Raw genomic sequence first — 16,719 nt, 5'->3', positions numbered from 1 at the left:
TAAACGTAATAATTATTGAATGCAACATGGTAATATTTTATATAATGATGAACGTTATTAAAGCGCATCCACACAGCGTCTGATTTCTCTCTCTGTAGTGATTCAGATCAGAAACACGAATTACAAACTCCGAGTCAATTGAATCGGTTGACTCACAAAATGATTCACTGTTTCGAGTCGCCGCTCGCTGAGAGACCTGTTGCTCAAAACAGTGAAAATACAACGAAAACAAACTCAAACAATGAGTAATGACAACTTTTACAAACAACTGCAATTGTTTTGTTGTAATGACAACCTTAAAATACAATAGCATTTTGAACAATTAATGTAATATAATATAATACTTAATGTTATATACTAATAATTAAATACCTGACTGAATAGTAACTTAAAGTTTTGAGTGTTTCTCTAATCTGGGCCCGTATTCACAAAACATCTTAAGGCTAAAAGTAGCTCATAACTTGCCGATTTAGGAGAAAAACTTAAAAATAATGGGCGTGTCAGTCCTAAATTTAGGACTCATAAGTTTTTGCTCTAAGAGTGTTTCACAAACCGTTTAGCGCTAAAACTAGCTCCTAAATCAGTGCAATGTAAAGACTGATTTTAAATCAGTGATTTTTAAAGCTCTTTTGGCTGAACAGGTACACCTGTACAAACATCTCTATAATCCATCAATGCGTGACCATATATAGAACCACTATTGGAAAGGACGAAAACTTTTGCAAAAAAGTTTGTGAAACTGTACATTTTAACACTGTTGTGTTGGTTTTACTGTTGAAGCCTGCTGCAATAAAAATATTTTCTCATAATTGCTTTTGTTAGTGTTTCACATTACTTATTTTCATAGGCGTAATTCACGGGTGGGATAAGTGGGACACTTTTTGCAAAGCTCGATATTGTCCCACCACTTTTTTGAACATCTCGCAGCACGGACGTATCTAATGCTAATGAAACATTCCTTTCTGTTAAATAAGGTGCTGACGCTGGAATCTGTAGTTTTTTTCTTCTGAAATCATGCTTAATGTTAGTTGCGATGTTAATTAGCGACGCAACTTTCTCAATGCGGCTCGTGCTCAGTGTTCACATGTGAGCACTTCATTCCCTCGCTTATGACTCATTGCGGTTAAAAATCAAAACAAAATAAACACAAATGTGTCTCTGATATAGGATCACTGATAAACATAGGCTACTTAATTTTATTAAGGGATGAAAAATTTGTGTGACGGTGGATTAGATCCGAAACCCTCTAACTCATCTAACGAACATTCTACCACTAGACTATTGGATACTACTACTAGTTGTTGCATATATATGGATTTATTCACTGCAACATTTATCTCGAGGCTAATAACATATTATTAAAGTACATGTAAGAATAAAATTATCATGTTAAAAACTAGTTTAATATCAGTACATTTTGTACACATGATCAGAGCCTGTAACCACAAAACATTTCATCTTACCACTAAAAGTTCTCCTAAATGCTAGTAAAAGTTTTTAGCTAAGAGTTTTCTCTTAAAACCTATTCACAAAGCTGCTGAGACAAACTTTTACTAAGGAACAGAGAGAAGTCTTACGCTAAAAGTAAGGGCGGGGTTGACCTCGTTACTATGGATGATTTGGACATGCTCATTAACTATGCACACAATGATTGGCTGATAGGGGAGGGGTCTCTGTCAGACATTCATTCATAGAAATATTGTAACATGCAATATTATATCATATTTAAATAAAGGTTTTAAAATAAAAATGTTGCAATATTCAAATAAAGATTTTAAAATGCAGGCTAAGTGCAGACTAATTAAACGTGTATCTTCAGCCTTATGTGCGCTCCTCGTATGCATATAAACAGCCTTTTAATTAACAGGGTAGAATAATCATAGGTGATAGTAAGGCAAGTAAACGTAAAATAATATTTTACGTTCTCTTACTTCTTACACAACTTGTTCGTGAAAACAAAGTTGGGATAACCTCAAAAACTAAAAAAGATGTGTGGGAAAATATGTGTGCAAATAAATGCAGCTTTCCCACTTTTGTCCAGAAGCAAATATGACTGTGAAAAGCGCTGGTATTCTTCGCAAAGTCTGGCAAATTAAGGCAGAGATTGTAGAATTTAAGTGACAAACAACTGCTACAGCTTAACGGACATTGCTTTCAAGTTGCCGATAATGTTTTCATGTAACCTTTTTATGCTTTTGCAGATTAAAATCCTTAGCCTCATTAAAATATTTATTGCATTCATAGGAAGCTGCCATTTGAGTCCTTTGCGATTAAGACCGCACCTTCTGAAAAGCTCATTATCATCCAATGCTTCTAAAATGTTTCTGTCCCGAGGCAGACAGCCGGCAACAGCCATTATAGGATAGTTTTAGGACTTGATCTTAGTGACTTAGGAGTCCTCTCCACCACTCCTAACATTTCGCAGATTTAGGAGCTAGTTTTAGTGCTAAAACGCTTTGTGAAATACTCTTAGAGCAAAAATTAGGAGTCCTAAATTTAGGATTGTTTTAAGCATTACTTTTAAGATTTTCTCATAGGCAGCACATGCAGAAGAACGCGTCGAGTATAAATCGGACTAAATCATGCTTAAATCAATTCTAATCTTCCTAAAATTGATGTTGCTGGCGATTGCTTCGGAACTTAAACGTTTTAGAAACACTCTGCATATGCACACATATTCCTACACAATTTTTTTTTAGTCTTGAAGGTTATCCCAGCTCCAAATTTTCATTTGATTATATCCTACTTTGGGCAAGAAGTAACAGCTGTTCTTGCGTCCAGTTTGGTTTGGTTTTACGTTTGTGTATCCCGCTATCAGCCATGATTATTCTATCATGAATAAAAAGCCTTTTACGTCGGCACCGATAGACTAGTGGTTAGTGCGTCAGTATAGCGTATCTCCGCTCAAAGCGCCCCGAGTTTGATTCCCGTTTTGAAACATTTTGCTGCTCGCCCCTTCTCTTCACCCAATTATTTTGTGTTAGTTATCCGTTATTCTGTGTCATTAAAAGCATAAAAAGCTCTTTAAAATGTCTGTGTACATGCATATCAGCTAATTGTTTATTATAAGAAGCACACAGGTAAGGATGTCAATCATTTGAACACTTGTTTAATAAGTGACACTTGCCCTGTATTTTAAATTCTTTATTTGAATGTGGCAACATTTTTGCTAACTTTTTAAAACTTTATTTGAATATGGAAATATTTACAACAATATTTCTGTGAATAAATGTCTGACAGACCCCTCCCCTATCAGCCAATCACTGTATGCATGGTTAGTGATCATGCTGACATCATCCATAGTAACGAGGTCAACCCCGCCCTTACTCTTAGCTTAAGACTTTTCTCTACTGCTTAGTAAAAGTTTGTCGCAGCAGCTTTTTTAATAGGTTTTAAGAGAAAACTCTTAGCTAAAAACTTTTACTGCTATTTAGGAGAACTCTTAGTGCTAAGATAAAATGTTTTGTGAATACGGGCCCTGATCTTTTAAGTCCATTAACTATCACTCTGACTCCATTACAAGTGCACTGACTACTGAACTAGAGATGATTGAGATTTATTTATTCTCATCTCAAACAGGAAAAAGTTTCCAAACACAGAAAAAAAAAAAAAATGGTGGAGCAACTAAAATCCTTGTGACACGCTATTATATAGATGGCGTTAATTAAAGAGGAGAGTGAAGACATGAAGATTGAAGAAACATTCAGAGTCAAACATGAAGATACTGAGGAACAAACAGGTTGGTTTTTATTCTCAAAGCTGAACTATCCTATGAACTGTCCTCTACATCTTCTCAATTCATTTGTCTTTGGCAGGTATTTTTTTACTTTGTTTGCCCTCCTTCTCTAAAAGGTTATTTTCTACTCTTATAGTGCTTTGGTTTAAAAACAGAAGAACTGTATCTTATTTAACATAAATGTTAATATTCACTGCTAGGATTAAGTAACATTTTTCATTTGAAATGGGTAAATAAGGGCTGTGTGCATGTGGTCTAACTTGCTCTGATGTAATGATGAAGTATGTGAAATAGAGTCTGGCGACAGCCGTCACTTTCCCTCGACTAGGGCTGCCCCCTTAATAGTTTACTGAATGTTAGTCTCCGAGAAGAGGCTTAGTCGACTAAAATTTTATTAGATGGTCAGTCACAGAAAAAATGGTCCATGTCAAAGATAAACAGATCTTTAATAGCTGGTCCTTGAGGTAGGCCTAATTCCAGTATATCGGGCAGGAAATAAAAACATTCACTTATCATTCATCAAGCTCACATCTGGCTTATCATTTGAAAGTGAAGTATGTAAATAAGCAGCGGACCGCTTCATCTGGTGACTCAAGCTGGACTGAGACACACACCAGTTTATCAGCCGTCTCAGTATTTAAGGTGCTTTTCCTAATGCTCTTTACAAGTTTTGCCACTTGTATGATAACTTTGTCTACATCAGCATTTATTATTTATTGCATCGTTTATGGCAAGTCTGCTTTCTGTCTCGCTAAGAGCATTTGGCATCATAGTATAACATACTGTACTGTAGGAGTGTGAATCGTGACATGTTTCTCGATTAAATTTGATTACGATTATCAATAAATGATTTGATTTGATATCATGATACATCATGTATTTTTTGCATTTTTAATAAATAATGTAAGCAAGCTACTTTTTTTAAATAATTACAAATTTTAAGGAAGATTGTAAATGAGATATTGGATTAATACAGTTAAATAAGCAAGATGTTATTTAGTGACTTACATTGTCTGACTATAACACTATTGCCTGATTTTGCAAGTTATAACTGACCCGCTGCACATCTCTATCCAAACAGTGTTTAGTTTATGAATGAACGTGCGTTTTTAAATGAATCTAGTAAAATGAATTACTTTCACATTCAGAAAGAATGTCATTTGCTTTATTCCTGAATGAATGCCGTTTCGAATAAATCAATTAAATGATATGATTCAGTAATAAAATCTGTGTCTTGCTGCTACCTGCTGGCAGATTTTTTCAGTTATTTAAATCATTTAATATTTCTGTATCCAATATGTTATATTTAAAACATTAATCTCAAAAAATGTATGAATTTGATCGCAGTCATGCCACCTCTGAACCTCATTAAACATGAAAGAATTTAAAACAAAGGTAAAAATATAAATTATTTTATGAAGTAAAAAATAACATTGTAATGGAAAGCCTAGGTTTTTAATCCGATTTTTTGATTATTGTTTAGAGTGTGCTCATAAAATGTTAAAAGTTGAGACAGATGCTCCTAACAAGAAACGTAAGTGTAGAGCCCTGATTACTAGTGATAAACAAAAGTACTTATCTGAGAGAGCTTGCAGACAATCATAGTTTTTTTTCCCTCAGCCTAATTGCCTGTGCAATAAAATTCACTTCTACGATTTACTTTCATTCATAAAGCTGCCATTTCAACTCCCTTGTTTTTTTAAGATGTCTTGCTTTTATTACTGTCAATCACAGCAATGACTCACGCATATTTATCTGATTTAATGCATATTTTTGTAAACTCGCATTTGTCATTCTTAAAATGGTATCCATGGATGTTTGGTCCTGTTAGACAAACAACTTTTCGTCAATTGTGAATGGATTGTGTAGAGAAAATAAGCAAAATCCACTCATATTAAGGCACAGCTCAGTTGACCAGGAATTACTTAGCTGGCTTGTCTAAACAAGGATGTAATCCGTGAATATGGTCAATTGCCTTCAATTAATTGTTCAGCCCTGTTTTTTACTACATGCAACATCTCTTGTAGTTGATTAGTGCATATAGAATGTAGTTGTATGTTAGTTCTAACACTTTACATGTTTGAATGTTTTCATGTCTGATATTTTGTGCCATTAAACTGGGGTTAACTTGTTTTTTTTCCACCATAGACCTTATGACACTAAAAGAGGAGAGTGAAGTATTGAATGAAATTAAAGAGTATTAGATTCCATAAATAGAGAAAAATCTTTTAGTTGTTCACAGATTAAAAAGACTTCCTCAATAAAAAGGGCTCAAAAGACAGGAGAGAAGCCATACACATGCCAACAGTGTGGAAAGAGTTTCACTCAACCTGGACAGCTTAGAGTCCACATGTGAGTTCACACTGGAGAGAAACCTTTTACCTGCCAACAGTGTGGAAGAAGTTTCAACCAGAAAGAAAGCTTTAACAGACACATGAAAATTCACAATGGAGAGCAGCCTTACACGTGTGATCAGTGCAGAAAGAGTTTCAATTATAAACGGCACTTTGAAGATCACATGAGATTTCACTCTGGAGAGCAACCCTACACATGCCCTCAGTGCGGAAAGTGTTTCAATTATAAACAACACATTGAAGACCACACAATGGTACCCGGGTACCCTAGCAACCACTCCAGGCACAATAGCAACCGCATAGCAACACCTTAGCAACCACCCAGAGTACCCTAGCAACCACATAGCAACACCCTAGCAACCACCCCTGGTACCCTAGCAACCGCATAGCAACACCTTAGCAACCACCCCGGGTACCTTAGCAACCGCATTGCAACACCTTAGCAACCACCCTGAGCACCCTAGCAACCTGAGAGAAGCCTTTCACCTGCCAGCAATGTGGAAGAAGTTTTAACCAAAAAGGAACTCTTAAACAGACACATGAACCGTCACACTGGAGAGAAGCCATTTATATGTGGTCACTGTGGAAAAAGTTCAAAAAATAAAGCAGAACTTAAATACCACATGAGATTTCACCGATGAGAAACTAGTTTTACGTCATCATTGTGACATGAGTTATGTAATAACACCAGAGAGAAGCCTTTGCTGTGCCAAAACTGTGTAAAGACTTTCAGAAACAAGACAATCTTGAGGTTCACAGCAGATTTGTGCTTTGTTTACACCTTTAAAATGGGTTTTGGTTGATCAGATCACAAATACAATAAACTGTCTCTGTATCACACTCTCTTTTGTCCACTTTTGGCACTTCTCTCCTCATTTTGTCAAGGGGAGGGTAAATGCATGGGATCTTTCAGATCTTCCAATCAAATATGTTTGCTAAATTTACATAATATAATCATAAGTAAGTCTGGGTAAAACTACTAAAGAGAGAAAAAAAAGGACTTAGGACACCCAGAGTGAACGGTGTTGATACACTGCCCATTCATAGCTATTGGTGCTGACAAGAGAGCATTTTGACTATCATGTACATTGATTTTTTTTTTTTTTTTTTTTGTAGATACTTAAAAATTTTTTGAAAATGTTTCAATAGGAAAGACTCTGAACTCACAAAATCTTTTCTTTCAGATAAAACATCAGACATAACCTTCCAATATTGCTATCGAATTGTGGTCTAATTGTATGTATACTGATCAATTGCAACTCATATCACCAATCTCTGCCAAAAAAAAAAAAAAACATTTTTGGCTTTGATTATCATGTATATCAGAGGTCTCAAACTCAATTCCTGGAGGGCCGCAGCTCTGCAGAGTTTAGCTCCAACTATCACCAACTCACACCTGCTTGGAAGTTTCTAGTAATCCTGAAGACCTTGATTAGCTGGATCAGGTGTGTTTGATTAGGGTTGGAGCTAAACTGTGCAGAGCTGTGGCCCCTCAGTAATTGAGTTTGAGACCAGTGATATCATGCTGCAATTATGAGTTTTAAAGCCATTTCAGTTTCAATTTCTGATACATTTTTCTGGACGCACACGTCCAAAGCACGCGGAAAAAAGTGTCTGTCACATGGCTTGAATACTAAACTAAGTAGTCTTTCACACTGCACAAAATGTTTTTCTAGCTTTGCTTTTTTTGTCTTGTTTCCAGCCAAAATATCTGAAAATTCTTGAATCAAGAAGGATCTTCTAGACAAGTAAAAATTATTTTCTTGTTTCAAGAAAAAACAAGTCAAAATTAAGTGCATTTTTGCTTAGAACAAGCAAAAATTCTGCCAATGAGGTAAGCAAAATTATCTTATTTCAAACAGAAAACAAGATTATTTTTCTTACCCCATTGGCAGATTATTTTGCTTGTTTCAACCAAAAATGCACTTAATTTTGACTTTTTTGCTGAAAACAACACAATTTTTACTAATCTAAAAAATCTTTCTTGATTTAAGAATTTTTTAGATATTTTGGCTGGAAACAAGACAAAAAATCTAAGCTAGAAAAGCATTTTTTGCAGTGCACTAATAAGTTTGTTAAGTCGGTTATGTCTGTGAAGTTAAACAGCTGGGAAAGAAATCATGTTTATATTAGACTGGTGTATTAAGTGACAGCAGCGTAATATTCTGTACTGATACTGCTGTTTGGGTCTATGCTGTTAATATGCAGAAAATCACCCACTGCACTTGACTGAACGACTTCTGTAGCTGTAATAAGATGACATTTCTTTCTTAAATGCTGTTTTTAAATGCTCTAGTGTGAAGATAAACATAGTGGATTGTGTGCAGTTGTAACAGAGGGGTCTGAAGTGTGGGTCCAAACGCAAGCTTTATTGAGTAAGAACAGACGTAGTCAAAATGGGCAGGGTCAGAGACGGCAAACAGAAGCATCCAAGATCATCCAAAGAGTATGGGGATGACATGACAAAAACAACTGATGGGAAGTGAACACATGGAACAGAGGAATCAAACAGAATAAGACACACAGACAAAGGTGAAACATGGTAGATTGAATGAACAAAACATATTTAGAGTCCTACTGGAGTGCCCTCTAGTGGAGTCCATAGGCACTCCAGCTGGTGACCATAACATAGAAGCCCTCCAGGGCGGCACAGACAGAGCAGGAGCCCACCAGAGCAGAGCAGACGAAGCAGGAGCCAACTAGGGTGGCACAAATGGTGCAGAAGCCCACCAGAGCGGAGCTGATAGAGCAGGAGTCCTCCAGGGCAGAGCAGACGCAGCTGGAGTCCACCAGAACAGAGTCGGCAGAGCAGGCAATTCTGAAACACACAACACCGGTAGAGACAATATGGGACATTCTGGGAAGACATTATTGGCTTCCTTCACTGTGACTTGGCAGGCAGAGTGTTCATATGCGGCCTCCATGGCCATAACAGGAAGGGCAGAGAGTTCAACAATGGCCTCCATAGCTGTGACAGGACAGGCAGAGAGTTCTTGGGCTGAGTATGTGTCACAGGACGATATCACCGTGCAAGAAGCAGATGCAGTCATCCCCATTTTATGAGGTTCTGCGGCCTCAGCCGCCGCCTCTGGATAAACTGCGATGACCTCTGTAGCCATGGAGGATGCTGCAGTAGATGAGGCTGCCTCCAAAGGTTCTGCAGCGTGAGCTGCTCCCTCTGGAGACTTGATAGTGGTGTACACGGCCCAGACTGGAGAGCAACTCCCATAATGGGAAGTGTTGTGGACAGGGGAGTCAGTTCGTGGGTAGGAAGCGTGAGGTGAATTGGCTTGGGGATTCCAGCAGAGTGTACGGAATGACAGCGTTGGTTCCTCCAAGCTAGATGCCAGACTAGGATGACGAAGGACTGATTTTAAATCAGGTTGGACGGCTGAGGTGTGACTTGGCTTTACTGGAACAACTGCGATTTGACTTGGCTTTGCTGGATCAGTTGTGACTTGACTTGGCCTTGCTGGAACAGCTGTGGTTTGACTTTACTGAAGCAGATTGGGCATGGCTTGACTTAACTGGAACAGCTGCAACATGACTTGACTTTGCTGGGACAGCTGGGACTTGATGTGATTCAGGAGGTGCTGTAGTGTCTTGACTTGACTTAGGATGTAAAACTGTGTCTTTGCTTGAATCAGGATGTGAGGCTGAATCTTAACTCTAAAGGAACAGCTGCGACAGAACTTGACCTTGAAAGAACAACTTGACTTGGCACAGGAACCACAGCTGTAATGTGACTTGACTTTGCAGGAACAGTAGTTGGTGCAGGCTCAGGAGAAGCAGACATGACGTTAACAGGCTGTGGCTTGGCAGGCCTGATGCTAGCAGGCACTGGCTTGGCTGATGCCATGACTTAAGGTGGCTGTGGCTTGACAGACATGGCGTAATCTGGTTCTGGAGCAGCAGACTTGATGTGGGCTAGTTCTGGCATCAGGACCATGGCTTGGCATACCTACATTGTTTTTTTCCAAGTAAGACATAGGCAACAAAGAATGTTGGATTGTAGAGTAATTTACAACAGCTTCAGATGTGGCTCAACCAATCAGAATCAAGGACCGAAACTGTTTTATACATTTTGGTTGGTTTGGCCTTCTCTATTGTGAATTTTAATGTGCCTGTTAAGATTTTCTTTTACAGTGAAACTCTTTCCACACTGTTGGCAGGTAAAAATGCTCTCTCTATTGTGGATTTTCATGTGCTTGTCAAGGCTTCCTCGTTGACTGAAACTGTTTCCACATTGACTGCATGTGTAAGGCTTCTCTCCAGTGTGAATTCTCAGGTGGACTCTAAGGTTTACAGGATTAATGAAACTTCTTCCACACTGACGGCACGTGAAAGAGTTATCTCCAGTGTGAATTCTCATGTGACTTTCAAGGGTTGCTTTTCGAGTGAAACTCTTTCCACACTGTTGGCAGATGAAACGCTTCTCTCCAGTGTGAATTTTCATGTGGACTTTAAGGTTTATATTTTGAATGAAACTCTTTCCACACTGACGGCACGTGAAAGACTTCTCTCCTGTGTGAATTTTCATGTGGTCTTTAAGGGTTCCTTTTTGTCTGAAACTCTTTCCACACTGTTGGCAGATGAAAGATTTCTCTCCTGTGTGAATTTTCATGTGGACTTTAAGGTTTGAATTTTGACTGAAACTCTTTCCACACTGTTGACAGAGGAAACACGTCTCTCCAGTGTGAATTTTCTTGTGGACTTTAAATTCTCCTTGTTCATTGAAACTCTTTCCACGCTGAAAGCAAGTGAAAAAACTCCTAGTTCTTGCCTTCTGAGCTCTTTTTTGTGCAGATGTATTTTCTGACTGTAAGGAACAAAATGATTTTTTTCCAGTTATGAGAACATGGACATTCTCAAACTGATCTTTCTCTTCAGTTTCATTCAGATTTTCTCTCTCCTCTTTCAGTGCTGTTGGGCCTAAGGTGGGAAAACAAAGAAATAATAGTTAACCCTAGTTTAATGCCACAAAGCAGGTAACACCAATCATGTAGATTCGTAATGCATGTATGCTAGATCTCATATCATGGTGTCCAAACCTGATCATAGTCTGGTGTCCTATAGAGTTTAAACTGGCTGCTATACAATTTATTCAATCTAATAATAGTTTAAGAAGCCTAGATAAAGACTGATCTCAATTATGATGTAGCATTTTTATGTCTTCTAGGGGATCAAATGCAACAAATATAAGAAAGGCAAGGAAAATGGACAAACTCAACCATCAGATGAACAATTCATCACACAATAATTTTTATTAAGGGGCAATGATGTTAGCCAATCATAAAAATGGGCTGTTACGGCGAGTCCCAACCACGTTCCTGGAGGCCCCTAAACACTGCATGTTTTTCATGTATCTCCAATTAAGTGATTAATTAACTGGTTCAGGTGTGTTTGATCTGGGTCAGAGCTAAACTTTGAACAGGTTTGTAAATCTTTAGGAACAGGGTTGGACACCCCTGCACTGAGACCTAAAATGGATGACAAATGGTCAGACAAAGGAGAGATGCAAAATATGCAGTGTTGGGGCCTCAAAGAACGTGGTTGGGAACCACTGGTCTGTTACACTGAAGTGTACACACCTGGAGCACTGGGCAACTCATGCAGTTAAACTAACCTGGTTCAAGGCAGGTTAATCTGTCCAATCTGAGTCCTCTAACTCTGAGCAACTGAAATGCATTGATATTACTTACCACTGACTCTCTCCCACACAATTATTTCACTTTATTATCACTTTAAACAAATGTAAAAAGGAAACGCAACTCAAATAAAAAAAAAAATAATAATAACCATAGACTACAGACAACTGTATTTACTGTTTTGTGCTCAAAATTTAATGATATTAATGATAATGATATTAAAAACATTACAAATCTTTAAGGCACTAAATTAAAAATGAAATCAGCTTACACTTTAACTGGAAACACATTTACTCATTTGAGCTAGTAATTAAGACTATTAGTCAGCTTACATTTTATTTTCATTTACTGCTATTATGAAAACACACTTATACATGTACAATTATAATTGCACATGTGTTACATTTTATCTCCAAAAACAAATATTTGAGCAAAATGTCTACTTTTCCCAGAATTATTGAGCTACTACTATATTGTGCTCAGACTGTTTAGCGTGCAGCAGCACTCGTTTACTTGTGTGAACCTCGTCCACTCCTTACAGTAAACTTGATATGTCTGCATGGCTCTATCCGAAATCGCCCCCTATACCCTCAAATAGGGCACTATTTGAGGGGACAGCCATTTTAAGTGGTGTTCGAAACCATAGTGGACATTCTCGAGTGCACTCATTCAATCCCACAATGCACCGCAAAAATGAGTGTACAAACGATGTACGCTCAACAGCTAGAGATAACCCATAATGCACTGTGAGAGTCGCGCGCCGACTGAATTCATGCGTCTCTCCAGACGATGGCGCCGCAGCTGAATCATCCATCTGTTCATTTTACAATGCGCTGGTCCATTGTTAAACAGCAAGCAATACTATGCAAAAGCGGCAGTTCTTCTGGAGCACTTAGTGTCCGAATTCACTCACTCGTTTTTATTCACTCCTTCAAGTGAACTGTACGAGTGGACTAATGTAGGGAATAGTGAATGAGGGTATAGGGGGCGATTTCGGATACAGCCCATGACTTTCTAACATTTACAGATGTAGAATATGCCCTGAGGAAAACACAACATCTCAAATGTATTAAACAGTACAAATAGATCCATAATCAACATAATGGACTGCTTAAAAACAAGCGTGCACATCAAACTGCCTTCACTCACTGAACCAGGATCACATTAGTGAGATTGTGTGACCTTAAATGGTCATTTATGGAACCACTTTAACCCAGATTGATTTGTTATTTAATCTCAAATCAGGTTTTGGACTTTAATGCCAGCTTCTCTTAGCCTAGAATCTAGACGCGCCCCTAGCGGCAGCAAATTACATTTGCTTCCAAGGGCAGTCTAGTAACTCTCCGTTCACTTGAGATTTCCAAAAATCCAAAATCGACCGGGCCAATCACGAGTCAGTGGGCGGGTTTAACATGATGACGACTGACCTGCGACCATAAGTTCCGTCCATAGCGAACAACTTTCTTTCGAATCGGCCCTGGCCGCCACTCTGAAAGACTTGAAGTTAAGCTTTTCTTTGAGAAAATAACATGAAACTGCACTGAGGTCGTTCTTACAAAAGAAGGATGTATTTGGAGTTGACTACGTCACTTTCTACGTTGCTCTGATTGGTTGTAGCGCTATCCTATTGCGTGGAGAGGGAGTTTGAAAGACAATCGTTTATCCCACCCCTCCGGCTGAGCCCTGTCTATGGAGAGTGCCCAGACCCTACATTTATGTGGGTCTGGCTTGTCAGGCTAAGCTTCTCTTAGAGTCTTTTTGAAACAGCCCCAAGAGCTTGACATAACATAACATAAAATGAGTTAAGGTTAGGAGACACTGCCAACTAAACCATAAGGGCAGTCATGATTGGAGCTCCAGGGAGAAGCTTACATATAGAAGCATAATACACCTGGTATGGTTGCCTCACGAAGCTCCATGGAGCAGAGGACTTCATTCTGAGAGATAAGAGGTGGACCCAGATGTTTTCTTTGGGAGCGATGTGCTAATAGGAGACCCTCGAGAGCAGGGTGGTGAAACATCTGTCCTGGAGAGCCACAGACCTGCAGAGTTTTGCTTCAACCCTTAATCAAACACACCTGAACAACATAATCAAGGTCTGAAGGGTTACTAGAAAGCTACAGGCAGGTGAGTTTTAATTTGGGCTGGAGCTGAAATCTGCAGGACGGTGGCTCTCCAGGACCAGAGTTTGTTCCCCCTGCTCTAGAGTGAATGGAGTACTGCCAAGCTCAAAGACAGGAGCAGCCTAACAGGGAGGGGAAAAAAGCCTAAGAACCTACACAGACTGGAGTATGTTTGCTTCTCAGGCCACCTGTGGCTCTCACATGGACATTGACAGATACACTTCCTCTGTTTTGGATTACATTAATACTACCATAGACAGTGTTACAACCCAGAAACAGATCACCACATACCCAAATCAGAAACCATGGATGAACAAGGAGGTGCGTCTCCTGCTGAAAGCACGCAACACTGCCTTCAGATCAGGTGATGCACAGGCCTACAGCACTTCCAGGGCTAATCTGAAGAGGGGCATCAAAAAGGCTAAGCACTGCTACAAACTTAAGCTAGAGGAGCACTTTTCTAACTCTGACCCTCGACGCATGTGGCAGGGCATTCAGGCCATCAGCGATTACAGACCCAGCCACTCCACCCCCACAGCCACTAACGTCTTCTTCCTGGATGAGCTTAATGACTTTTATGCTCGCTTTGAGAGAGACAATACAGACACTGCCACCAAGATCGTTCCCTCAACCGACGACTCACCCATCACACTAACCTCATCTGATGTACACACCGCACTGAGCCAGATCAACGCGCGCAAGGCTGCTGGACCAGACGGTATTCCTGGCCGCGTACTGAGGGCATGTGCAGAGCAGCTCGCTGGGGGTATTCACAGACATTTTTAACATGTCCCTTGCCCAAGCAATTGTTCCCACATGTTTTAAATCCACCTCCATTGTGCCAGTGCCAAAACACTCCAACCAAACATGCCTGAATGACTACCACCCTGTAGCACTCACACCCATCATTATGAAGTGCTTCGAGCGGCTGATCCTCTCACACCAGTTTGCCTACCGTGGCAATAGGAGCACAGATGATGCAGTCTCCATAGCGCTGCACTCACACACCTGGACAATACAAACGAGAAATATAGTAGAAACGCTATGTGAATGGCAGTAAATTACTGAAATCTGACATAAAAAAAAAGATTTTTATTTAATGTATTTTTTTTTAATCTGGACTTTTATTATGTATACGAATCCGCGATCAACCTTGAACCCGCGCATCGTAAGCACCGGCGGCAAGCACCTGCCAGCGCACATGGGGTCTGTTCTGCACCCTTTATCATCCATCTCCTCAGAGACGAAAAGTGTGTCAAACCATGTAGTTTATTGGCTTTTTTTCTTGGGTTTATTCAGTGAGGATTTTGAGCCGTTCGATGTGGCATGTGCAGAGAACACACGCGGCCTTGTTACCGAGTTCCAAAAATTCTAGAGTGTGTCTGAGTTTTTAAGTACGGATTCCCCGCGGATCCCCATCTTTGCCACTGTATTAGACAAAGCCTGCGAGGTAGTGAGGTACTCGTATGATTTCGACGGGGTCGTCATCCACCTAGAGGATGTGAGCTGCCTGAAAGCTGGGCTCCACTACCTCTTCGTGGGCAAAGTTGACCCATCGAAGGTGATCAACCACTGGCACATTCTCAGGAAGCACCTGGACTTGACCGCCTACACTGCGGAGGGCATCATGTCCTTCCGCAGGTCGATGGGCAGCGTTTTGGCCTATGTCGACGGTGGCTACTTTCTAAATATAAGTTGCGTGCCGGTCGACCCGAACAACACTGCCCCATGTTCCGGAGCGATATTATGGCGAAGGCGCACGCCATTGGCATGATCAACGCCGTCTACAGTAACTTCACCGCCCGGCTGAAGGGCCTGCCTGCGCGCGACTTGGCCAGAGCCAGCATCATAAAGAATGACCTCGCCAACCTGACGAAGATGGACGTCCTGGCCGGCGACCAGAGGTTCCTGCTTGACCTCTTCGTGAGCTCAGTCAAAGATGTGAACGTCGACGTGGACATGGGCATATACCTGACACTCACCAAGTTCGGGCAGAGGGACAGAGGGTGGTTCGACCTGAGGCGGCTTGTCGACACGCGGGGAGTTGCCGACATGTCATATCACGTGGCCGTCAACATCCTCCCCTCTAGCGACGGGACCGTCAACCTCCTGTGGTCACGCTGTGGGCTGCAGGAGGTGGTGGGTCAGCGGGGGACCCTGTTCTCCTCTTATTCCATGACTGAGACGGCGAACTTTCAGAATCAGAATCAGAATCAGAATGAGCTTTATTGCCAGGTATGTTTGCACATACTAGGAATTTGTTTTTGTGACAGAGCTCCACAGTGCTACAGAAAGACAGTGACAAGACGATACATATTATAAAAAGAACAATATAGAGGTATACAAGACAGACAATGTGCAAAAATAGCAAAGACATTTGAATGGAGTAAGTATGTGCTTTAAATAAATAACGGAAAAAAGAATAAAGAATGTATAGTGTTGTATGTTCCACGATCAAGTGTTCATGAGATGGATTGCCTGAGGAAAGAAACTGTTTCGGTGTCTGGTCGTTCTAGTGCTCAGTGCTCTGTAGCGCCGACCGGATGGTAACAGTTCAAAAAGTGAGTGTGCTGGATGTGAGGGTGTGAGGATGTTCAGAGTAACCTCGACCACCTGCCCATGGACGTTGACCCGAGGCTCATGGACGTCATGCTGAGCCAAGATGTCATGGTCAACTTTTTGCAGCTGTACACCGTGACGCCCCATTGCCACACGCCGGCCGCGGCGAAGCACCCGGTGAGCCGCGTCGTGACCATGTGCGACATGCACAATGAGCGACACCGGAGGACGATCAACGCTTTAGCAGACCGGTAAGTCGGGCATCCATGCACAAGAGCACGTGTGTTTATAAAACTACA

The sequence above is a fragment of the Garra rufa genome, chromosome 2 (genome assembly GCF_049309525.1).
Source record: "Garra rufa chromosome 2, GarRuf1.0, whole genome shotgun sequence".
Classification (NCBI taxonomy): domain Eukaryota; kingdom Metazoa; phylum Chordata; class Actinopteri; order Cypriniformes; family Cyprinidae; genus Garra; species Garra rufa.
The sequence above is the reverse complement of the archived record's forward strand: the minus strand, read 5'-3'. Positions refer to the sequence as shown.